Raw genomic sequence first — 24,005 nt, 5'->3', positions numbered from 1 at the left:
ATTTATTTTGCTTCTATTAGTCGTGAAAAGTTGTAGGAACTATGCAAGGCACTTAAGCGTAAACCTCCTGACCTCAGGAAATTCATTTTAGACCTCCATTGCATCTGAGATTTTATTAGGCATTCCCCACACATCTTTAAGCCTATTTTTTTTATCCCCATAAGGTCTAGAAACTTGCTTTTAGAAAAGTTGACTCGTGTGTGCAAACATAATGTCACTAGGGGAAAAAAAAGATTGGCCATGAACTAAGATACCCATGCATAGCACGGATATTTCTGACAATGGGTATTTCTGACAATTAGGAAGACTTAATCTCTTTAATCTGTTTATTAGCAGCTAGTTTGACCATCTCCAAGGACTGGGGAAAATATGAAATCTCTATATATTTTTCAATGGTACAGAGAATGTGGAGGTCAGGTTTCACGGGCAAACATAAGCAGCAATTTCATGTACTGTATGGTGTGACAAAGAATGATCACTTTATTGAACACTGGCTCCCATTCATATCACATGCTAACAGGAATCCAGCTGGGCAGCTTTGCGATGAGTCTCTTCTACCATATTGTGCAAGGACCTGCTTTCTCCATAATGCTCAAGTTCTCCATAAAGCTTAAAAGTTCTCCATAAAAGCTTAATGACTAAGCTTTTATGTATGATTCTACATCCCTTTTAGAGGGGGGAAGTGTACTGCTTTGGTATGGTGGTGGTTTGGTCCGTTTGAACATCAACAGTTTTTTCTTTGAATTTGTAGCTCTTAAAATATTAATGTGTGTGTGTGTATGTGTATGTGTATGTGTGTGTATATATATATACAGTGGAACCTCGGTTTATGAACACCTCGGTTTATGAATTTTCGGTTTATGAACACCGCGGACCCATCTGGAACGAATTAATTCATTTTCCATTACTTTCAATGGGAAAGTTCGCTTCAGTTTATGAACGCTTCAGTTTATGAACAGACTTCCGGAACCAATTACACCCATGATTCAATTTATGAACGCTTCAGTTTAAGTACTCCGCGGACCCATCTGGAACGGATTAATCCACTTTCCATTACTTTCAATGGGAAAGTTCGCTTCAGTTTATGAACGCTTCAGTTTAAGTACCCCGCGGACCGTCTGGAACAGATTAATCCACTTTCCATTACTTTCAATGGGAAAGTTCGCTTCAGTTTATGAACGCTTCAGTTTATGAACAGACTTCCGGAACCAATTGTGTTCATAAACCGAGGTACCACTGTGTATATATATATATATATATATATATATATATATATATATATATATATATATATATTCAAGCAAAGCTGATTTGGGGGGGATGCTAAATTTGTGCCCATTACCAAATTATATGATTCTACCCACCCATGTTTATCTTCTCTGTTATTTTAAATAGAACCTGGAGAGAGTTAGGGAAGTGGCTTGTCCGGGCTTCCTATACCTCCCTGCTGACAGGAAAGTAAGCTTGTGGGGAAACAGAGGTCCCTCAGGCCTCTGCTCCTGCTTTCCTTCTCCAGAAAGCCAATCCCTCTCCACCCTTTTCCCGTGCTGTAGACTGTAAGCTCAAGAGCTCCAAGAGCCCTTTATTAGGTCTTGGTGGTAGCAGTGCTCACCCATTTCTTAGCTGAGCTGTCTGAGTGACAGCAGCCCTGGTGCCTGTAGGGGAAGGTTGAGGCATCTTGTTAGAAGCCAGTCTGCCCAAAGTGATCCCCTGCAAATCTTCAGTACTATACTAAAGAACTTGTTTCTAAATGAAAGGTTCTGCAAATTTTGTTGGAGAACCTACTGGAGACTGTGTGCTGGTTAGATCTTGAGAAGTTTCATTTCCTCCCCACTCTCCATCTAAAAAAGAGGAACCCCTTTTGAAGTGATAAAAGCTTCTGTATTTTTTCCCATATTTGGACTCTAATGTCAACAAGTATTTATGGACCACAGGAGTGGCTAACATGGATGGCGTTGCTGTTTATGCTCACTGTGCTTCCATAATACAAGCATTATTCAAAACATATTCCTTGTGGGAATAAAGTTGAGAAACATAGGGAAAAATGGTAAAATTGACAACCCATACATAGATCTGAGTCTACAGTGACTGAGCCAAGTGTGTGGTGCTAAGCTGGGGCGTGATCCAGCCAAAGCTAAGCATTCTTAAGTCCCATTGATTTCAGTGCCTGTTCTTAGCTTAATTTCGACTGCAGACGCTTTAAACCAGCTTCTATGACCAGGTTTAAAATGTTGGATTATAACTCGGTGGATGCATTCTGGGGTAGGGGTTGAAGCCTGAGCAGAAGACTATTTCTTTCTTTCTTTCTTTCTTTCTTTCTTTCTTTCTTTCTTTCTTTCTTTCTTTCTTTCTTTACTAAGAATAGTATTTACTCAGAAGAAACTTGGTTTCCTAGTAAGCATGCATAGGGTTAGCTCTTCAGGTGTAAGAAATTTTCCAGGTCCCAGCTTTCAGAACTTGAGATTCACGTTCTGGACATGGGTTGTGTTGGTTATTTTGAACAGCATGTCAAGAGATTTATTTTTATTTTTATTTTTTGTAGATTGACAAGAAATGGCAGCAAAGAGCAGCAAAGACAGTAGCAAAAATCAAGCTATCCTGAAAACTGTATTAAATGGCAGTATGTAAATACCCATAACCAATCAATCATTGGTTATATAAATAAAATGCAAAGATTCAAGGAGCAAAGATCTGTGTTCTCCCCTGATGCCAGCTATTTTTTTGGGGGGGGGCATCAAGAGTGAGCAGCTTTTGTTCCTGTTTATTATGATGGGGGGGGGGGTTTCACACTTCCTTTTGAAACGTAAGCAAAAATATCCCCTTAGCAAAAGGAAACAGCTTTCAGGAATGCAGTATTTATGTGATAATCTGCCACTGAACTAGTAATCTTCAAAGGGAACTATTTTTATTAACGGGCATTTCTATGGTACCCAGCATTGGTAGTGTGTGTGTGTGTGTGTGTGTGTGTGTGTGTGTGTGCGTGCTTAGGCTATTAACTTGCAATTTTTCATTTCACAGTTGCTATACAAAAGAGTCTTAATTTTTATTTTCATACCAACTTTCCCATTATTAACCGTTCCTAAGTGCTGCTTGTAAAAATGAATAAAAAGCATAGAACATGAATTAAAATATTGTGGTAGGTGAGAGTGAATTCTTTCTTACACCACTGGCAGGGACAGTATACTACAAGACTGTGCTGTAGTTTCAGAAAATTCATTTCAAGCGTACTGCTGGGACATCTCACTGAGTCAGTGTAGACCAGCCATGACATCTTTAACTATGGTTTAGAAATCGAGAGATTGTACACTTTTTTGCCTTCTGTCTTCTCCTCCACCCTCCATCTCCTGCTGGCCTTAATCACAATTAAATACGACATTGTCAATGACATTAACCACGGTTGAGACTAACTCACCAGGCTCCCTTTTAACCAGGGATTTGAATAGTGGCTAGTCAATGATCATGCAGTGAAGTACATGGTTAAGCACAGATTGGAACCTTGATCTCCCTGACCCACCGCATTGCACCACAACTTGCTCATCACTTCTGTATACTATGCCATACTCCTCTGGTTTTGATCCAGCCAAGTTTTTGAACCAATAAACTGGCAGTCTGCTAAATATCCCTTCTCCCAAAATGACATCAATTAGGGCAGATTAATTATAATACTAAGATTCTAGGCTAAATCTCTGAATAAAACTTTGACCTATTTTATTAACAAATAACAATAGTCATATCAGCTGTGTTTAGCAGCGGAGCATGGAAAGCAAATTTCCTATATCTCATCTGAAGAAGTATTTGTGGGGAAAGTACATTGTTTCCCCAGAGATTTAGATGGAGTCATAAACTTGTGTCCAGAAAGTACTGCTTCAGATTGCAGGTGACACGGAAACATATGATGCAATACACCAGGGGTAGGCAACCTAAAGCCCATGGGCCACAAGCGGCCCACAGGGGTTGTTTAACTGGCCCACGAGCCGCCCCAAACCGAGCCGCCCGCTCAGCAAGTCCCCACGCGCTGCACTAAACTGGTGCAGCGCTGCGCGGGGACTCACTTCTGCGGTGCCGGAAATCTCGTCTAACTGTAGTGATGTCTGTTGGAGATGCAACAACGGGGCAGGAACCTTTCTACACATGTGGTGGGAGTGCAAAGAGATAGTGGGATTTTGGGAAAATATCTATAACGAATTGAAAAAGATGTTTAGATTTACATTTGGAAAAAAACCCAGAATCCTTTCTCCTAGGTATCATGTCAGAGGAAATAAAAAGAACGATCAGACCCATATTTATGTATGTGACTACTGCGGCAAGGTTATTGATTGCCAAAAATTGGAAAAGCAGCAACATCCCAACTAAAACAGATTGGCTAGCTAAAATGATGGAATACTTCCATATTGCTGAACTAATAGGAAGGATAAGAGGAGATATGGTACAAAAAGTGAATAAGGAGTGGGCTATCTTTAAGGAATACTTCAAAATTTATGTGGAAAAAGTAGAATTTCTGACAGCTATTGAGTGAATCCAGAAAATGATTAGAGTGAAAGGAGAGTAAAGTCAAGGTAGAAGAAGAGATTAAAGAAATACTGAAATGAAATGTGTTTAAGCTAGTTGGGAAAATAAAGTAGTGTAACAAGAATGGCTGGAAGTCAAGTCACTTGGTGGGTTGCTGTGTGGGGTAGGTGTGTTGGTATGTTGATATGTATAGTATAGGTAGGTATTATATAATGTAGGTATGTTTTATGCTATGAATATAAGGTAGTGTGTTGTGTATGTGTTTTGTGTAAATGTAAATGTATGTGTTTTATATGAATTTTAAAAAATGAAGTGGACGATGCATAATATTTTTCACATTGAGTACTTGCTTGTGACAGTTTTAGAATAAGATTGCTTGTGCAAGAACTCAAATAGATTTATGTTAGTAGGGAAGCAAGAAAGGAACTATGTCATCCTGTGTTCTGACCCCTGCTGTTGAATTAATTAATCTGGTGCAGTTGTTTGGGGCAACCTCTCCTAATAAATCCTCTCCCTACGCAATCTTGTCTCCAAGCTCTATATAAAAGATGGATTAGTGCATAAAGAGGATCTCCTCCTCTAAGCGCCTTCGCTATCATGTGCTGTCTTCCCTGTGTTGCGTAAGGTTTAGAACTGATGCTCATTAGTTTAGACTTAAGCGATGAGTTTTGAACTAGAATTTAACTCTCACTGCAGCTTGTCCTGTTTCAGGCCAGCGCCTTTGACAGGAACCATGTGTCTTCTGTAAATTCCTCTACCACACAGCCACCCCCAAACTCGGCCCTTCATATGTTTTGGGACTACAGTTCCCATCATCCCTGACCGCTGGTCCTGTTAGCTAGGGATGATGGGAGTTGTAGTCCCAAAACATCTGGAAGGCCAAGTTTGGGGATGCCTGTTCTAACCAATAAATATTTATTATTGAGCACTACAAACTGCCAAGAAGGGAACAAGACAGAACTAAAACCAAAAGCTTCCAACTGTTAATGAGATAGACCAAGCAAATGTGATAAAGAGTGACCTTCAGACGTAATGCTGTACCATCATCTAGTATTTTAGGACTGAGCTTGGGTGAATTTGGGATTTGTGCACTCCTCTTTCATCTCCTCCTTCAATGTGGCTGCAAAGTGACCATAGCGTCTGCTGCCATTTTCCGTGGTTTGATGCTATGTCCAAACCGGAATAAGCAAGTGACTTTTATTGCAACTATCCTGTCTGAGCAAGCCATCTTCAAGGCATAAGAAACCCTCGAGTTGTTCTTGAACTCCAACTTTCATCATTCCTGACCATTGGCCATGCTGGGTGGGGCCCATAGGAGCTGTAGTCCAAAAACACCGGGGGGGGGCACAGATTCCCCATTTGTGAGCTAAGTCATTGTTAAAACTCACTGCACGTTTCAATTTGGACATAATGACAAAGTATGGAGAGTTGAAACCAGAAGGGATGTTCTCGATCTCCTAGTGGCCACACCAGAGAAGCATAGTGAGCAGGGAAGTGCATGAGTCCAATGCAAGCTTGCTCCCAGCATGTTTGAACTTTGATTTAGTGTTGCATATGAACAAGGCCACTGTGTTTTTTCAGTCTGTCAAACTTACCTTCTTATGCTGGGTACCACTGGAAATAATTCTCAGATGTGATGGTGTGTTTGTTTCAATCTGGTAGTGGAAACTAAAGTATTTGTGGGGGGAAAGGATGCTCGACTCTTCTAACCTGTCTTGCTGTGAAATGTGTTTACCATTAAATGATTGCACCAACTCATTGCCAAATATGCCTATAGTTAGTGCACCAGCTTGTATTTAGGTTTGCTTTTTGTTCTTGATCCTGTGTGGTCTTGGTCTTTCATGGGATTCCGTGTTTCTCTCAACGAGCTTATGCAAATAGGCTTGGGTAGACATTGGTGATTTTGGAAGGAGCTACTGTCTCTCTTGTAGTATGTGTTACTGTGAAAGCTGTATAAGCAATCCTTGCAGTGCAGTCTAGATTGGCGGCTGTTTGCGATGGATTGGCCTCTTTTTAACAATGAAGATCTTCAGAGCTGATGGTACCAAGAACATCTGCATGGTGCCTGGGCAGGAAGCTCTTCAAGGCCTTTCATTGCTACTGAAGCAAATGGAAAATGGGATTGCTAATTTGCTATTTGAGCAACCAAGGAAATGAACTGTGTACATGTCTGTGGGGGGGGGGAGGAGGGAAATCAGTAATGAATTAAGTGAGCGAATAGAAATGCTGAGAATATTTTTGAAAAAGCCTGCTGCACATGAACTTACTGATACATAATTTTAAGTGCTTTTCATCTAGATGTCATACCCTTGTTGGTTGAACATCCTTGCATCTCTTTTTGCATACTTTACATATAAACTGTTTTGTAAGGCCCGTCTGAAAAGTGATGAATAGAACTACTTCACATAATAAACACATGACCACAACTGAGTAGTAATTGTTTTTCTAAATAAATAATTAAAACTACATAATTAAAACTTTATGCCATTTTTAGTCACTTTGCTGGTAAAATAAAAGTAACCAAGGCTGAAATATTATACGTTTACCTAGGAGTAGACCCCACTGAACACAGTAGGACTAGTTCTTTTTATTAGACATGTATAGGATTATGCTGTAAGGCGACAAATACATACCTGGGAGAAAACATTATTGAACACAGAGGGACTTCCCTCTGAGTAAACATTCCTAATAGGATAGCACCGTAAGTTACTCAATCCTGAAAAAAAATAGTAGAAGAGTGGAAAAACTAGGAGTATTGCTGAAGCGTTTAATAACCCACTATCCTCCACAGAGTATGTAACAGTTGGAAAATGTTAATCTACTAGGTTGCTAAGCAACTGTGTCCTGACCTCAATCCCTATTGGATCAAGGGGAGTTTACTGATGAATTATATTTTTACTCTAATTTAAACCTTGATAGAGCTGATGTAGGTGGGGTTTTAACAAAATGGTCCTTTTCCTGGTTCACTGGGGGTGTACCATTTATCATTTGGTGTGTTTATAAAAGCATGCTAATAATAAATTTCAATAATGAGAATTAAAGCTTTAACGGAATACTGTACTGTATTGTGTTGCACAAAAATCAGTTTTTATAGGATCTTGTGTCAGTGTTAGTAACCCAAAATTAACCTCAGATGTATTACTGCTAGGCTAAAGGTCAAACGGATAAAGAGCCAACATGTGAAATGATGTCACAGGAATGAGAGCTGTCAGAATCTCTCAAATATCACTTTTGAGATATATCCCACATTGCAGGTTTTTTTAAAAAACCAAGTAATAAAACATACCCATACAAGGAATACAGAATTTAGTAGTTGTACAGAAAAGAAAAGAAAAATAGAAAAAAATGATTGTAGTATTAGATGTTCCAAGAAAGGGAGTCAAATGAAAGTAATAAGTTTCCACAAATTGATGGAAGGTGAAAACCATGTTCAATTGTCTTAACAAAGTCCATAAAAGGATACCATGTCATATAGATGGTGTGAGTCTTATCCACCCCATATCAATATTCTTTTTGTGAAATGGTTAATTTGTCCTTAACCACAGTGTCCCATACTTGCAAAATTCATGCTTCAGAAAGATTTTCATTTAAAAGTTTTCCAATTTTTTGCAATCACCAATCTAGATGCAGTTAATTAATGGAAGATGATGTCTTTATTGGTTATGTTCATAATATGAGGAGTAAAACAAGATAGTAGGGCTAATTTTGTACCTGTCCATACTTTTCAGTTTTAGCTATATAAAAGTGCTGTACCTTCCATCATTTGTTTTGCAAAAGTCTTTCAGTTTTTCAACAGTTTGTTCTTATGGCATTTTGCTTTAGAGACCCCGTGATTGTGGAATCAAACGTTCTGCTTCTTTTCCAGGCAGGCAGGCACATGCTTTCATTAGTCAATGTGGCTGCCTACACTTTTCTTAGAGCTATATGAATACAGTCAACAGCTCCATGCTTTGTTTTTATACACAGGAATGACTTCAAAAAGCCTGCATTTTTGCTAATTTACATTGTAATAGGGGCAGCAAACTTGAAATATAAGCGAAGGGTCTGCAAAATAGAGGCATTCAGATTTGCTACAAAGCTGATTATTTCTACCATTTATCCTCTTGTTTCTCAGAAATCAAATTGGAGGCAAGGAGCAAAACGTTTTGGGTGCTGTGTTCTCACAGGGTTGTTGCAGCTTTCTACCTTGTAGGTTGAATTGTTTTAATACCCTTAATGCAATAGTGTAGTGATTGCCCTAGCACAAAATTGTTAGGGGTGCAAAATTTCAATACCAGTATGGAAATTCAACAGCTGTATTGCCTCAATAGAGCTGCACACTTCCTTTGCTTGGCTCCGTTGAAAACAGCTTCTCCAGACAACGGAACAAGTTTTCTTTTCTTTTCTTGGTGGTTGCAATCTCCGCCATTAGGCAGTTGAATGCTGATGTGTACTCCGCCCAGTAAATATAAAGTTTGCATCAATTCAGAATCTCCTCCCCTGCGATGTCTCATTTCCCAGAAGGGCTTATTTTTAATAGTTGCTTCCCAGTGGATTCTGACTCTGTGGTTCTGGAGTTCTGCTGTAATACAGTTCTCCAAAGCACTAAGACACACCTTTTGTCCAATTAGCATCTCCCTTTAGGTAACTAATGCTTAAGGTACCTTCATACATTACAAAATTGGGATATCTTAGCTACTGTCTCATTAAAAGCAGAGTGGCATTGGGCTGCATTGTTGTCTAAATACCCTTGGGCCTTGCAGACTGCCTGAGCAATGCAGTGTCTCAAGTAAGCAATCATCATAGCTGCCAAGTTATCCCTTTTTACAGGGATTTTCCCTTATGCTGAATAGGCTTCCTCGCGAGAAAAGGGAAAACTTGGCAGCTATGGCAATCATCCATTTGCCTACTGTCAGGGGTTCTTGCGACTACTCTAGCTCCGCATGCTTGTCTTTAAACAGTTTTTTTAGTGCAGTCTATTTACAGTGAGACTGGTGTGTAAAACATGTCTGCTCAGTCCGATGCAGAATCCGGCACTGAACCACCCCTTGACTTCCTCCAACATAAGAGTCTTGGAACAGCAAACCTCCTTCCCCTCCTTCTCCTGCGTAATTCCGGAACCGGAGGAAAGGGTCTACGCTCCATGTTTTCCTTCTCCCCCCTTTCCCCCCTCTCTCTTCCTCCCTCCTGTGTAGCAGGGGCTCTCCCGTGCTGCCAGAGCCCTGGCCCTCTCGCCCCACTTCCTGACTGGTCTCCTCAGCGTCCTCGCTGCCATCGCTGCTTGGGGAGGAGCTGCTTCTGATGAGAAGGGAAGGTTCTCTATACTCTCTTCCCCTTACACCCACTCTCTGTGTTGTAGCTGAGAATTAGCCCCTCTCCCTGATAAGCGCCAGCTCTCCTCAACTGCAGATTCTCTAAAGTCAGGATTTTGCAAGTAAGGAGGAGGAAGTTTCTCCCAAGGCAGTGGTGAATAACCTTTGGTACACCTGTACCACAGCCAAGACCCAAGTACAGTGGTACCTCGGTTTAAGTACACAATTGGAAGTCTATACTTAACCTGAAGCGTACTTAACCTGAAGCGAACTTTCCCATTGAAAGTAATGGAAAGTGGATTAATCCGTTCCAAACAGGTCCGCGGAGTACTTAAACTGAAAGTACTCAAAGCGAGGCGTTCTTAAACCGAGGTATGACTGTAGAAGCCTGTGTGCACATTACCATTGACTCTGGCTCCAGAGTCAACTGTTGGTGTTTGAAAGTGCATTCATATGAGGTTAGCTGCAATCCTTATGTATCCTTAATTTCTTGAGAATGTTTGATGCCCTAAAACCAGCTTCCACCTGATTCGAAAATGTAGGCCACAGTTAAGCTGAGGTGTGTACATTTGAGACAGTGTTGCACATGCACAGCTGACAGTGCATGCACACATTACAACTTCATTGAACAGGAGTTTGCACAGGGAAACAAATCAGCTAATGTACACCAGGTGAATAATAATAATAATAATAATATAATAATAATAATAATAATTTATTATTTATACCCCGCCCATCTGGCTGAGTCTCCCCAGCCACTCTGGGCGGCTCCCAATTGAATATTAAAACAATACAGCATTAAATATTAAAAGCTTCCCTAAACTGGGCTGCCTTCAGATGTCTTTTAAAATTAGGATAGCTGCTTATTTCCTTGACATCTGATGGAAGGGCATTCCACAGGGCAGGTGCTGCTACCGAGAAGGCCCTCTGTCTGGTTCCCTGTAACCTCACTTCTCGCAATGAGGGAACCGCCAGAAGGCCCTCGGCGCTGGATCTCAGTGTCCGGGCTGAACGGTGGGGGTGGAGACGCTCCTTCAGGTATACAGGACCAAGGCCGTTTAGGGCTATAAAGGTCAACACCAACACTTTGAATTGTGCTCGGAAACGTACTGGGAGCCAGTGTGGATCTCTCAGGACCGGTGTTATGTGGTCCCGGCAGTCGCTCCCAGTCACCAGTCTAGCTGCCACATTCTGGATTAGTTGCAGTTTCTGGGTCACCTTCAAAGGTAGCCCCACGTAGAGCACATTGCAGTAGTCCAAGCGGGAGATAACCAGAGCATGCACCAGTCTGGCAAGACAGTCCGCCGGCAGGTAGGGTCTCAGCCTGCGTACCAGATGGAGCTGATAGACAGCTGCCCTGGACACAGAATTAACCTGCGCCTCCATGGAAAACATCACCAACCTCTCTCTGGTGTGTACAGCAACATAAGAAAGTGACTTGAAATGCAGCCGGGGGAAATGATGCATTTTAAGCTGCTAATATGTACAATTAAGTCACATATTACGTGCATTTAACATACATTATTTCAACCATATGTGCTTGGCTGTAGACCCTTTCCAGATTCCATTCCAGCCTTTTTATTCTGCCTGCATCTCTCTCTCTACCTTTCCGCCTCTCTCTCTCTTCCTCTCTCTCTCTTCCTCTCTCTCTGCTGCTGCTCTGCCCCCCCCCTTTATTTCTCATTGCCTCCCTCCCTCCCGCCAGTTGCTCACATGAGGATGAGTGAGGGGAGGCAGTGGAGCTACATGGAAGGCCTCCCTGCAGGGCTCCCCCCTTGCCAACCAAGGAAAATTAAACTTTGGCTATATACAATTTTCACATACTGTATATGCACAACCATTGGCACCAAATATCTGTGCATGATACAAGGTGATTGTATGTAGACACTGACAATTAGCAGGTGACAAAGGCTGCTTTATAGCACTGCATATGGCACTCTCATGCCTTGGTGTGGTTTTACCTCTATCCTGCTGAGCAGTAGAGCAGGCAGCAGTCTAGACATGAGTGGATAGGTCCTCCTTCTCCAGGCAAGGATTGCTTAGGTTGGCTATCCAAGTCCTGAGGTATGATCCATTGGGAAGAATCTGTTCTTCCTTCCTTTCCAGAACTGCTTGGCTAGGTAAGGGTGATAAGCACTGTTCAGACCATGAGCTGGGTTTCTTCCAGAGAAACAACCCAATAAATGGATCCTTGGATTCTCAAGGGCCTTAGGTATCCTGCATTTGGGAGAGGCTGCTCCACAGTGTGATTTTATGAAGTTGTTCTTCCATATTTTCAAGTTTGCATTCGTTAAAAAAGCAAGGGAATAGCTAGTGTGAAGTGAACTTGAGTGGTGTGAATGCAATGTTCTACTGAGGACTCTTAAATGTATTGTCTGCCCTTCGCAAAGGGGCTTGCATTGATCTCTCTTGGCAACTGAGCGAGGTCTATTACAGACCAAATGGGGGCAGATGCTCCTAGGAATGCTGCTACCATAACAAAATTTAGCCAGGTGTGCCGGGTGGCGCAGTGGTGATCTCAGCTGAGAAAGGAACATTGGGCTGACTTCCTGATGCCTGATCCTGTTGCTCCGAGTACAGCAAGTGCCCCTTATCGTTTGCCCTCGAGGACTATCAAAGGAAACCTAGATGTCTTCCATTACTGTTGAAAACAAGAGTGGAGTCTCATGTCGGGCCTCAAAGAAGAATGTAGATCTATTGGCAGTGGATCTGAACAAGGGAATGAATAATTCATGGCCCCAAATGCCTCCTGTGCGTTCTCATCCATTTAGGCTGCTTGGGAGCTCTAGCTGCTGAGATGCAGAAACAGATCGACTTCCAAAGGATAAAAACCCTTATAGACGCTGCTTGCTGTTGCTTCTGTCAGCCTCCAGTTCAAAGGATTGCAGCAGCTGCTGTGATGTTGGCTTAAGAGGGCGAAGGCCGGACCCCCGATTGCTGCCCCATCAAAACAGTGGTAGTCCAAGAAGTTCTGTAGCAAGGGCAGCCTGCTAGCATCCCTTCTCTAGGTAAGTAAGGCAAAAAAGGTGGCTTGGCTAATTTTACCAGGAACTGTGTGGCAGGCAGGGGAGGGCAGTGGCTCAGCCCAGAGTTGGAAATGGCCTTGTTTATGTGCCAAGCGGCTTTTCTTAGGAGCAGGGGCAGGGGCGGGCACAGGAGAAAGCAAAGCAGGTTTGTCTCTGCCAAAAGCTTGCTAAAAACAGACGAGGCTTTGATTCACTTTCAGCCACCATCTTAAGAAGTAAAGCTGATTTAATAGCTGTTCAGTGGAGTAAATTCATTGTGTAGAGTCACTTACTAGCTGGGCAGTTGTCCATATCAGAGTTGGCAGCTAAGGGCTTGGGAGAAGGAATTTCTCTCCCTGCCTTGGTAGAGGTCTCCTGAGGTCATGGAAGAGGTGCACTGGCAGGGCAGCAGCGGGGAGAGGGGTTAGTCCAGGTCAGCGGGAAACACGACTTCATTCTCCCAAGCTGTCTATCCAGCGCCTTTGAAACAGGGCTTGTGGGCTGCCAAACTTCCTCTTCTTTGTTTGCTCAAGTCCCTGCTGTTGATTTATAGTGCCACCTTTTGCCTTCCCTGTTTTCACTGAGGATAAGCTCTTTCCATTGTATTCAGTAACTTCTTTTACATTTTGTTGCTCAGGTTGCCATTGATCCAACAGGCTGTATATCCTGTGGAGGAGAGTGTATGACCTGGCTATTTAAAGCAGGTGTTTAAACCCCAGCGTGAGTCAGGTTTCTTAACAATGGGCTATTGCCACTCCATCTCAAGGTTGTTCCAGTCAGACTGTCTCCTTTCCAGATCCCAGTGATATCTAGCTAAGTCATACTCGGAATAGACACGTTAAAACCAATGTGCTTAAGTTACTTAAGTTCATTGATTTCAGTGGGTCTGCTCTGAGTATGACTGATGTTGGATGTCATCCAGGGCGTTCTCTCTCTCTCTCTCTCTCTCTCTCTCTCTCTGTGTGTGTGTGTGTGTGTGTGTGTGAGAGAGAGAGAGAGAGAGAGAGAGAGAGAGGTTAGAAATATAAATGTGTCACACTTCAGTTGCAATGTATGAAGTTGGATGTCGTCTGTTGCAAAAACTGCAAACTGTAGGTGATATTTATCTGGTCCTGACTATTATGTTACAACAGAAGCAGGGAGCACAGCACAACGTACTTATACAGATTTATCAAGACATTTGCCTCTTGGAACAGTATACAGCACAAAGGGATAAAATACAGTAAATGCAATAAAATAACACATTGCAGCAGCATTTAAAAGTCCAGCATTGCAATAGTGAAGATTACCAGAGCATGGGCTACTATGGCTGAGATGTATCCATACCTGCTTTTTTCTGAATAGCCCTTCCCCTGGATCTGTGTCATGGTTACACTAGGCAGCCTTTCTCAACCTTCGGTCCGTAGATGTTGTTGGACTAGGGATGAGTGGTCAGGAATGATGGGAGTTGTAGCCTAGCAACATCTACGGACCCAAGGTTGAGAAAGACTGCACTAGAAAATGTGACAGAATACAGGTTCAACTGAGTCCCACAAGTTTTGGACACACACACAGCACTTCTGAACTTAGGGAACTGCTTTGTTCTAATTATGGCTAGTTAAATCAAACCAAGATTTCAATCAATGGTTTGATCCTGAGTTTGTTTAAATTAGCCATAGTGAATTGGGGGAAAACATTTGATGAGTTATGGTTCCAAAGTACAGTAGAAGCTTTCAAAATTATCCCTCGGTATGTGTAGAGGAGGAGAATCAGGCTTGTTCCCACAATGCTAAACCATGGTTTTAGCTGAACCATAGTTCTATACTACATGTGATCAGAGTCAGAATGTTGGAAAGTAGGGTGGAATGTTACCATTGTTGTTTAGTTGTGTCTGACTCTTTGTGACCCCATGGACCAGAGCACGCCAGGCACTCCTGTCTTCCACTGCCTCCTGCAGTTTGGTCAGACCCATGCTGGTAGCTTTGAGAACACTGTCCAACCATCTCGTCCTCTGTCGTCCCCTTCTCCTTGTCCCCTCAATCTTTCCCAGCATCAGGGTCTTTTCCATTAGCCCCCTTAATTTATTACACAAGTGAATAGAACCCATGCGATAACTACTCCATAACATCTGCACATTTAGAAATATGTCTAAAAGAGAGCTGCCTTGCATGAGCAGGTATTCTCAAAAAGGACTCCTATTCAAGTATTGGAGACCAGGGCTAGCTTGGCCATGCAATCCTAAGGATGAGGCAGGCAGTGTGGACGCACTCCCAGTCTTTGCATGATTCCCCTTCGTATGAATAACACAGGAAGGGGACTTATACATAGTTGAGTAAAAAGAACATTGGCATGCCCACTTTCATTCCCTATTATTTAGGAATAACAAAGATTTTTATATAAGCTGACGGATCCAACAGGGTTCTTTTTGGTAGTGACCTTTGTGAAATGCCACAATATAGAAGCTTCTGGATGTGTCTAAAGAGACTCCTTAAATGGAGGGTTACAATGATCTCCTCTTGTACAGCTTTAAGCTGTGGCCTTGATATGTACAACTGCTAGACTCTGGTGTAGAGAGCTCAAAGTATGCAAGAGAAAATAAGCCTTACAGTGAAATGTCCCGCGTTGCTTTGGGTTAGTCTGCTGTGCAGTTGCAAGGATGGCAAAGAACTCACAGCAAGGTTTCCTGGCTTACTTTTAAGATTGTTCAACAGAGCAGGATTTGAAGAAATGCCCAGGTGGTTTCCATACTAATGTTGCTGTGGAGCACTTCTTACACTTCAGAGGTAGCAAATGTGTGACCCTCTGTGTGGCAAAATGGTCAAATCTATTAAAATTGAGGAGCCATCTGGAAATGCAGAGATGCACACAGGTGTGCTTATGCTTGCTTTTGTCTTTGTTGATTGTCATCTGAGCAAAGAACACTGAGAGAAATGGAGTTGGAAGGGGCTCATTCTTCCAGGCAGTCATTCCATGTTTAGTGCTCTTTAACTAAAAATCCACATAGATTTTCAGGGCAATGCTTGAGCTGCACGAGCAGCAGATGGTGCTCTCTGTCTCTCCTTTTGTACACATATATCAACAACACACACAGATGCCCTTGCTTCTGCCCATCATAGCCATCATGACATAAAGAGATCACACTGGTCTACATGCTCACAGTGCTATCATATGTATATATGCAAGTTGCCTGCCTCTTCAAATGTTGTGTGTGAGCCTCAAACAGGTTTATTATTATACTTGCAGCATGGAAATGTTATATTCTTGCTAGAAAAGAAACGCTCTGTTCCTGCTAGAGTTGCTTTTAATCTTACAAGTTTTTATTTTTGGAGTTTTGAGCAGGATGGATCGATCTCAACTGAGGCAAGTTGTCACCAATAAAATGACAGTTTGAAATCAATTTCTCCATTGTATAAGTCATACTAATTTGTTGCTATAACAATGAAAACATTGGTTAGCAGCTAAGAGCTTTTAAAACAGCACTAGAGTATAATCTAAAGCCTATGGACAGGAAGTCTCTGTGCCTTTGGCACCACATTTTTGTTAACTTAGAAAAAAGGGAGAGGCAATTGTGCAATTAATAGATTTATTTTTTTGACCCTTCGTGCAAGATCACTGCTTTGTCAGCTTAAATCTCTAGAATGTTCCAGAAAAGGGGGCTAATAATTGCTGAGGAGAACAAAGATATGGAGTAGCCAGTCACTACTTGCAGTCCCATGGACTGCAAGAAGATCAAACCTATCCATTCTGAAGGAAATCAGCCCTGAGTGCTCACTGGAAGGACAGATCGTGAAGCTGAGGCTCCAATACTTTGGCCACCTCATGAGAAGAGAAGAATCCTTGGAAAAGACCTTGATGTTGGGAAAGATGGAGGGCACAAGGAGAAGGGGACGACAGAGGACGAGATGGTTGGACAGTGTTCTCGAAGCTACGAACATGAGTTTGACCAAACTGCGGGAGGCAGTGCAAGACAGGAGTGCCTGGTGTCCATGGGGTCACGAAGAGTCGGACACGACTAAACGACTAAACAACAACAACAACAACAGCCAGTCACATCCATACCATACATTTAAAGCACACAGCTTCCTCCAAAGAATCCTGGGAACTCTAGTTAGTTAAGGGTTATGGAACTGTAATTCTGAGAAGGGTGTGCTACATTTCCCAGGATTATTTGACAGTACTACCCTACCTTATAAGGATGTTATATTGTAATAAAGTATATGCAACACTGAAAGCACGGTATAAATGCTGCATATGTTTTATTTGTTTGTATCCCATCTTTCCACTATAGAAGTCTTCAAAAAATGCCATTTGAGTTCTGCCCTTTAAATACTTTTAGTTTATGAGACATCTTTTCAAAGAAGGCAAAGAAGGCCAGTAAATCTTTTTTGTTTTTGTTTAAATAAGTTACACACACACACACACACACACGTTGATCTAAGAATCCACTTTCTTGGTGCCTTACCATTTGGACCGGAACACAGTCCATTAAACCAACACATTCTGGCACAACTGCAAGCATCTAGACTGGCTTAAGCCTCACATATCATACAGAAACATAGAGCCTAGCTGTGAACCGTCTCATTACAAATAGAACCAGATGCAAACCAATCATGTCAGTAACCAGAGCGTTTGTTTAATGCAGCCTTCCCCAGCTTGGCATCCTCCAACTCCTACCAATTCCTGCCAGCTCCGCTGTGCTTCCTGGGGCTGTTTGGCGACTGTATCCCAAAGCAGCTGGAGCATGCCTAGCTGAGGAAAGCTGCTTTAATCCACAACTGTGAGTGGAATGTGAATCTTTGGCTTCCCCTGTGGCATCTGGGGCTTCCCCTTAGAATCTTGAGGTTCCTTGCATTTCACAACCAAGCAAAGGGTGGATGGATGATGTGTCTTTGTTGTACGTGATCCCACTCAGGGCTCATGAAAATGCAGCATATGCATCCAGCATCATGAGGCCGCAGCCCTACACTCTTAGACGCATTGAACTCAGTAGAAATCGCTTCCGAGTAGAAATGTAGAATTGCACTACTTCAAGAGCAAGCTTAGACCTTACGGCTGTCAAGGGAAATAGCAAGGGATTTCTCCAAGGATGGGGGAGGCTACTCAACAGGAGACTTCAGTGCTCTCCTTAGCAGCTTCCTATTTCAAATGACTACTTGCGGAAGGGAAAGAAAGTAGGAAAAAGGAGTGTATATATGAAAATAGGCTAAATTTGCACAATATGTACGAAAAATGTATACTTCATGCATAATGTTTGCATAATGTATGCACAATGGAAACTATTTTTTCCTTCCTTGAGCACGGCATGCTCCCTTTGCCCGTGAGCTGATGGGTGGCTGGGAGTGCATATTGCTCCAGCAATGGAAGAATCAGGAGCCCACCTGATTGTTCCTTTAAAGCACCATCCTTACCTGTCCCATGCCTGATATCAAGAATGTCATCAGGTGTGGGCCAGGAGGACATGGTTCCCCCAAAATGGCCTAGTGGCCCAAATAAGGATGCCTGATGGACCAGGTTTAGCCCAGAGGCTGAGGCTCCCCACCCCTGGTCTAGAGGCTACAATGTTCAGCTTCTCTTGGTGCAGAATTTGAGTTGTTTTAGCAGAATGAATCTTCCAGGACAGAGTTTATACAGTCTAGGATAATATGTCATTATTTTCTCTCCATGATTTCCCCTCTACACAATTGCTCTGATCTGTCATTATGGTATAGCAGGTGGCCTTCTGCTGGTAGTACTGTTTAGAATAAGTTGTTGCTTGTTCTGATGTTGAATAGCATTAGTATCTGAAGGAGCAATTTTGGTTTTACTGGATAAATAATAAGGTGGCAGTTGTATAATTTGTGTGAGTTGCTTAATCCTTCATTGTGAAATTGTTGTTCGACTTTTATCCAGGAAGAAATCTGTTTTATGTACCTTCTGTGCCAGACCTCTGCAGGTATTTGCCTACACACTTACAATGGGACATTTATATCATCTGGAATTGGTGTTTTCAAACTGAAGGCCTTTTCTCATCTGTGTCTTTTGTGCATGCAACACTAGCTCTGCTCCTGGATATTTGTTGTGCCATTGCCCTCTGGGATGGACAGTCTTCTTGTGTATTTATTTGTGCTTATTTATAACTGATAAAATGGCCATAATGAGTTCTGTTTGTAAAAAAGGATATTGAATAATTTCTATGAAACTAATTATATAGTTAACAAGAGACAACTATGCTATAGTAATATCCTCCTTTCTAGAAAAGGAAGCAGACATGCGAGAGGGGAGCTCTCCTTGCTTTGTTTATAAAACTTTCTAGAGAAGGTAGCAGCACAGACAATAACAGGGAGCCAGCCCTGCCATTAGGCAGAGTGAGCCAGCTGCCTTGGAAAACTGAATCTGGATAACATGAGAGGGCAGCAAATTGTTAGTTATTTAAAAACAACCAACAGTCTTATGTCACCACAAAGACTAACAAATGTATTATGGCAGAAACCTTTTGTAGACTCAAGCCTTCTTTGACAAATACATGAAGTGAAATATTAGTTGGCAGGTATATAAAGGAGACAGTTGTAAGGTAGGATTATGTGACAATGAGATGCAAAAATCACAACCAGCAGTAATTGAAGCTTAAATTCATGTTAAATAGGCACATAATGGATTGATGAGGCACTTGTGAGATTTTTTTTGGTGTCACCCTCCAAAATAACTTGACTAATTTTGGGTACAATGTACTTGCTGGTGATGAGGAAGACTATTTGCTGCTTTACCTGGGGTGGGGAGGGGAGTTTGGACAAGGCTGAATGCAGTCTTTGGGCCAAAGGCTTAAAAAATTGCTACACCTGTTTGTTTGTTTTTAACACTGATATAGTGATGGGGATGGATCCGTGGCATTGACATTGGTCCAGGGGTGCCTCTAGGCACTGTGCATCTTTTTCTGTCATTATGGCAGGTTGCTCCTTCCAACCATACAACATTTTTCTTCTTCCTGAAACTTCATAGGCCGACATCCATTTTGAATGTCCTTGTGAAGTTGTGGACATATGATCACCTGTCCTAGTCCTGTGCTGCCAGACACAGCAGAGCTCAGTGGAGGGAGAAGCCAGCCAGCCAGCTGAGTGTCAGGGGGTACTCTCCTGGAGGCAGTTTGTATGCAAGGTTCAGTCCAGTCCTAAGGTCAGGAGAACCTCAGTGCACATAGTCAGATGATTCGGGGGTCAAGAAAGCCGAGGGTCCACGGTCACAAGAAGCAAGAGCTAGCCAGGAATGACAAATGCTGTTTCCAGCAACTGACTGAGGCTGGAAACCCTGCTTAAGAAAGCTGGAGCCAGCTGGTTCTCATCAGGAGCAAGAAGGCTGATAAGCAGCAGGTGGAGTCACTTCACCTTCTGCTCCTTCAGGCTGCTGCTCAGCAGGTGAAGCTGACTCCTGGCCCACGACACCACCCTCTACCTCCCTCTAATGGAGTTTATGTAGCAGGTGTTTCATATCTTTCCTTCCTTTGGCGATTCAGCGGTCTGTACAGTGACTTCCAAAAGATCATGACTACAGCTGCCAGAGGGCTTTGCAAACAGGAAGTGGGCTTCACACAACTTCCTTTTGAGACTGAAGTACCGGGTTTCTGTAAGCTGCTGAGTGTAGTGATCACTCGGCAGGAGAGAGCTCACCTTGTCTCCTCTCCAAGGGTGAGCAGACTGTGAATAGGATTTTATTTCAACCATACTGTACTGTAAGACAGAGAGCCGCTCCAGGAAATGAGCCGTTGCAAGGTAATATAATTCTCTTTGCTCTCCATATGGTTTACATTTGAAACTTTGCCCCAAGCAAAGATCAACTGGCATCAGGACAGCTGGGTTATTCATGTTCACTTTTGCCTGCTCTGTGTCCCACTGTGATAAAGCAACTCTAATTCTAAGGATTGGATTTGTGGTAAAGGGAACTTGGTGCTGATTATTTTGTTAATTCTAATGATTGCCGTGCTCTGTTTCTGTCCAGCAAAATGACAGAATCAGCGGTGGCGGCAAAAGCCTCCGTGCTTCCTCATATTTCAAAGCAATAACTGGAGTGAGCACATCTCCAGAAATATAAAATTCAGCATACAGAAGGAGTTAGGAACCTGTTGCCTTCCATATATTGGATTGTAATTTACCATCATCATTTTATTTCTGTAGTTCATGCTCAAGGTAGCATACAACGTGAAGAGAGTTGCATAATTACAAAAGTAGTTATTAGACAAATAAAACACATTAAAAAGTACATAACAAAATTGAACAGCATTCCCGGAAATAGACCATGACACCTGAAATCTTAAAACATCTGGAGGGCCACAGGTTCCTCACTCCAATATATAGAATTGAGCTACATGTACCAACAGTCTATGTGACTAATGATAGCAAAAGGCAGTATATCTGGAACAATAATTGTGTGTGTTTATTTTCATATTTTATATGAGGGTTTTTGTTTATCAGTCCAACATTTTCCTCCTAGTTTACATAGGGAGGTTCACTATGCCAAAATTTAAGAAGAGAGAAAATGCTACCTAGAAGAGAGAGATATATTTTATCATAACAAGGTGTTTCTACTCTCAAGAAAAGGAATTGACCTGCAGGCTAGACTACAGTACAGCCTCTTCCATAGTGACAAATAAACAGTGATTGCTGCTTGGCATCAGCATGAAAATGTTTACCCCTGAGTTCTTGAATCGTATGCTGATTTTTGAAATCAGTTGCCCTTAAAAATCTTAATGTGTCTTAACTTATACAGTATCTGAATCTTAGAGTCAAACAAGATGAGTTAGCAATTGCATGCATGGCTTTTAAAAAGTAAATTGCAGGTGTGGACCTACCAATCTGGAGTGAAATATTGGCATAGGTGATAAGTAGACGTTGTCCCTTTGTCTCCCCATGGGGTCCTGTCCTGGATCACCCCTGCTATTTGTATGGGTGTGTGTGGAATCCCCTATTCACTCTGGAGTCCAGTCTTGTGGTCTGTCCAGCCACAACACTAGAATGAAAAGTGCATTGTGAGCTTTTTTATTGACATAGCTTAAAGGCACAAATCAATTGCCCCTACAATTGGCCATCAAAGTCGATATGGTAATGGAAAATTCAGTGGCCTGGACTCTTTTTTGACTCGTGCGTCAGCAAGAAAATTGCCAGTTAAGATTAAGCTGCAAAACTTTACATGCAATAGGAATAAAAAAAGAGAAAAAAGCAGCTCTATTGACTTGTGTTCAACGGCTGAAAAGTGTCATGTTGACTCATAAATGGCACATATTGGAGCTGGATTAATTAGTGACAATCAGTGGGAGATTTTCAGTTTTGGATGGGTCGCCATAGCAGCTGCCCCTTTAATTCTGTAGCAAGCCAAAAGCTGCCCACTTCTTTTAACACTCGCTTTTCCTTAAAGACATGTCAACATTTCTGCTCGCTTTGGAAATGCACTGAGATGGAAATCTAAAACCAGGGTTGACTGAGGACCTTGATGAAATTATTGATGGCCCTTTGGGACAGCTGGTCCAAAGATCTGTCATCAAGTGCAGTGCAGGCAGGACGGTGAATCCTGTGACTTCAGCCTTTACCAGCCGTGTATATGACTGTGCCTGCCTTGAGCAGAAAGTGCAGATGGGGACTTCTTGCTATGAAGTAGCAGCAAAGTCCATAATTTCATTACACCCCCACCCAAGAGACAGGACATTTTGAGTGCTGAACCCCAAAACATAGGTGGTGGGCCTCAAGTTGCCTTCTCCTGCTGAAACATTAAGTATGAATGCTAATTGTGATAACTGGTTTATGCAGAATTGATGGCACCTGCAGATGCAGCTGGGCGTTTGTCCACTCACCGGCATGTTTTATTACTTCACATGCTCCAGGGCTTTATCCTGCTTCCAGAATCCAGCCCTGGCACAGGTCAAGCTAACCGTACCTGACCTGGTTGGGGCTAATAGGAGTTATAGTCCAAAACATCTGGAGGAGCCCAGATTGGCAAAGGCTAGATTAAGCCATCAGAGTACAATTTATGTCAGCATGCAAGCACTGTGGGTTGCTGAGATTCTGCATCTGCATGTATATGTTTCAGTTTAGAGTTGGGTGGCATAGCAGATGGCACAGAAGACACTGCTCACAGAAAGCCAACTGTTAGAGGTGGTTCAGGCCTCTGAAGTCGGGGAGCAGATGCTCTACTCATCATTGGCCCATCTGCTCTCCCTGCTTCTGCCATATCTACAGGCACTTGTGTATCAGTGGTAAATGAACAAAAGAACAATCACAGCCACCCTATTCATCATGGTCCCAGCTGCTTAGTCATTGACTGTGACTAAGGGGGGTGGTAGGATGAGGAATAGCTGTTGAACCTTCATGAAAATTCAGGATGGAAAAGCACCACAGCAAATTTTGTGTTAAGACTTTAACTGAGTGGAAATGTAGCTTGTTGCTAACTCTGAACCGGCTGGTGGATGTGGCATGGTTCTGTAGGACAGAAGAACACCCCAAATGCAGCTTGTAGTGTAGTCAGCATCAAGATAGTCTCTGGATAGGTGGCAATGGTTCTGGGGGTTCTCCTGACCCCTCCAGAGCCACAGATCTGGGTGTTTGGGGGAAGGAATGGAAGCTCTTGCATGGGCTAGCGCGAGCAGACCCATTTGTTCAATATGTGAATAGGAGCTTGAACTCTGGCCTCATATGACTCCCCATTTGAATTTGTTGGAGCTTCATAGGAATATGATCCTGCCTTCAGTTCTGGGACAGTCTCATGAAGACGGTTTCTGCTTCAATGGTTTGTAGAAGCTCTCAATAATTAAATGGTTCTGAGAGTCACATTCTGTGGGGCCAGCGTGGCTACCGAAAGCTCTGCTGTGCAGCTCACACAGATGGGCAAAGCATCTGCTTCCAATATAAATTTGCAAATGTTGAGATAGGACACCTGTTAACTTCTTCTTCCTTTGTTTATTGGGCCAAATATGGCCTATTGGTTCAAAAAAGCAACAAACAGTCTATGGCCTGCAATTTGCTTATGGTTCTCCAAATGCCTTAAAGACTGGCTCTATGTGTGAAATTCATCACTGACCATACAATATGTTCCCATTGCTAATTAAGCAGCCTGTAAACCACAGGTGTAAGGAACACAATACTCCCTGTTGTAAGATAATTGCTGGAAAGTGGCAAGAGAATGGCTTACTGCCAAGGAAACTACTTCAGGGACCTGGCTCTCCCTTCTTTGAAAGCAGTAGCTTATTTTAAGAAGCAGGTCC

General features: G+C 42.5%; 1 protein-coding gene across 6 annotated transcripts in view; it reads left to right on the top strand.

The window, feature by feature from the left end:
- TMEM229B (transmembrane protein 229B) overlaps positions 1-24,005 on the top strand; it is a 43,590-nt gene that overhangs the window by 3,859 nt on the left and 15,726 nt on the right. For 2 of the 6 annotated variants that reach the window (XM_035113683.2, XM_060273918.1), the window contains exon 1: positions 9,679-20,526. The exons of 3 other annotated variants lie outside the window; for them this stretch is intronic. The gene's annotated coding sequence lies outside the window, so the exon portion shown is untranslated. Of the gene's footprint in view, positions 1-9,678; positions 20,527-24,005 lie in introns of those variants that run through there. One more of the 6 variants, XM_060273913.1, reaches the window with a different exon arrangement.

This window comes from Zootoca vivipara, chromosome 1 (genome assembly GCF_963506605.1).
Source record: "Zootoca vivipara chromosome 1, rZooViv1.1, whole genome shotgun sequence".
Lineage (NCBI taxonomy): Eukaryota > Metazoa > Chordata > Lepidosauria > Squamata > Lacertidae > Zootoca > Zootoca vivipara.
The sequence above is the reverse complement of the archived record's forward strand: the minus strand, read 5'-3'. Positions and strand labels throughout refer to the sequence as shown.